Raw genomic sequence first — 2,599 nt, forward strand, 5'->3', positions numbered from 1 at the left:
ACACCGTATGTACTGGACTACAACGAAAGGAGAACTTTGGCTGAACTCGTTACACCATGCGTACCAAGAGGGTACGCCCGACATACTCCCTTGTGCCTAAAACTCATCATTAAGCTCTTAATGCTTAAAGACCAAACATCCAATTCACAGATCTAACTCTTGGGGAGGTCTTAATTTATAAATTAGGAAACTTTAATCTTTTTCATGGCTTAATAGGGCCTAAAACCAAATCGTAGGTTCATAACTTCACCAAAAGACCAATAATTCATGCATGGTTGGACTAAAACCTCCAAGATTCGATTTTTATGCAATAAGGAATTCAAAACATCAAGAAATGCTAATCTAGGCTTTTGGAGCAGCTTTTACTTATATGAGCCAACCCTTAGGACCAAAACATGCCAAAACCTAAGCTATACTAGATCTATGCAAAAGAATCATAAAGGTTGAGACCTTATACCTTCAAGAAGATGATGATGAAGAGTAGAACCTGGATCTATGAGCTATGTGTTGGGTTTTGGCTATAAGAACATCCTATGTGCTCATACAAACCCTAATGCTTGGATCTAGGTTTCTCTTATTGTACATGCAATTCATCCAAGACTATAAATTAGGGTTTAGATCATACCTTGATTGTTATGTAGCAATAACAATCACAATTCCTCCTTGTAATGACTTTAGAAAGCTTAGAGTCACAAATGTCACTCCTCTAATGGTTCACAAACACCAAGAGCAAGAGGATGAAGAAGAGAAGAGAAGGAGGCTGCCCAAAACATGTGGAAACCCTAAGGATCTTATTCGCCACGTTTTTGGGGCATAAGGGTTCTTTAAATAGTGAGGCTATTAGGGTTATCTAACAAGGAAACACTAATTTGGATGCTTAAGCCCTAAGCAACCCATATGCTCCTTCCTTAAAGGCCTTGGGACGATTTCTAATGGGTATCCCCATAGAATTCATCCACCCCTTTAATATGGAGTCCATTAGCTCAATATTCAACTATCATACAATTGACAGTTCTAGTCCCTTAGTTTAATTAATGTCTTTTAGTCACAAACTTAATTCTTATTAATTCTTGACTAATATTAATTAAACAATATGATTTCTCCTTTAATATATTATTCTCATAATATATTAATAAATCATATTTAATCCTTTCTCTCCATAATTCATCCTATCAAGTTGCTTTGGTGAAGGCAACCCAAAAGGACCATGCACCATCGGGTCAAGTACATACCAAAATAGTTATGGACTTAGACACTAATCCAACAGTCTCCCACTTGGATAAGTCTAATAACTATTCTGAGTATGACTTCAGATCCTGATCTGCAATCGTAGCTTTCCAAAGCCGCTGTCAACTCTGATCATATCAGATACGCGTGTCCTTTAGATAAGGGATCATATATTCCTCCATTCTAGATATCATATAGACTGAAACATGGATCTAAATCATTATCTCTGTCTATGTGCTGTTTCCCGAATTCAGATTTATGACGACTGACAACAGACTACAATTTGAACATATCAAATTAGTCCCGGCTTGGCCAAGCACTTAGGTACCATCACTAAATCATCGAGGGGCCCACATATATCACTTTTATCCTACTTTGAATAAAAGGAACGGATAAACTTGACTCAATGCTCGCTTGCACTCACTCACGAAATCACACACAACAATATGTTTTATAACACCAAGTTACTGGTGCGTTTACATATTATCAATATGCAACCGACTCGCAAGATACAACTCACACATCTCGTTTTCAAGAATATAAGATGTTATCGTCTCACCAATCACTTGTGATAAAATCCATGAAGTGATCCAAGTGAGCGTGGGTTTAATCCAATGCTCAAATCATATTCATAAGCACTCATGAACGTTGCAGCAAACATTTGCTTATGTCTAATACTCTTTAGACAATCCACACACCAATTCACGACAGTCTTCATTCATATCTACTTCCAACATATGAACGACTGTGGCCCGTTCGAATAATTTGACTATTTTCAACCAATTAAATTATTCAGGAAGTCAAAACATGCAAAGTGAAACACATGAATAATACTAATCCCATATGGCGAACTTTGGATTGTCCTTTGATAGTTGTTTAATTATCTTAGTCAAAACCGATTCTTGTCCTTTTCCCTCTAAATGCACTAGACATTTGGAAATTTTTTGAATGGTCAAATATTATAGCATTTGCAATCGATCCTATACCCGAAGCATATGGGACACAATGCATAATGTCTTACATAAAGATTCGATACTTTATCAATCTTCTGCTATAATATTTTATGTGCTACGTTCTCTCAATTCGAAATATGAAGAGGAATGCCGTAATCATAATCAAAATTTAAGAACACATATGTATCCTTTGACTAATATTATTAATATTCCACAACCTAAGCCTTTAGATTTGAAATGAAGCATAGTATTCTCTCCCTTAATTATAGCAAAACAACTATTCAACCCTTACAACTTTGCAAAGTATGACTCTTGTTTTCTATAATTAACATTGCTAACTTGCAATACTTGGCTTAATAATCATGCAATCATAACATTTATGCTCCCACTATCATGATGATTATTACAAATATAACACT

This window comes from Lactuca serriola, chromosome 3 (assembly GCF_051521515.1).
Source record: "Lactuca serriola cultivar US96UC23 chromosome 3, Lser_US96UC23_V15, whole genome shotgun sequence".
In the NCBI taxonomy this organism is placed as follows: Eukaryota; Viridiplantae; Streptophyta; class Magnoliopsida; order Asterales; family Asteraceae; genus Lactuca; species Lactuca serriola.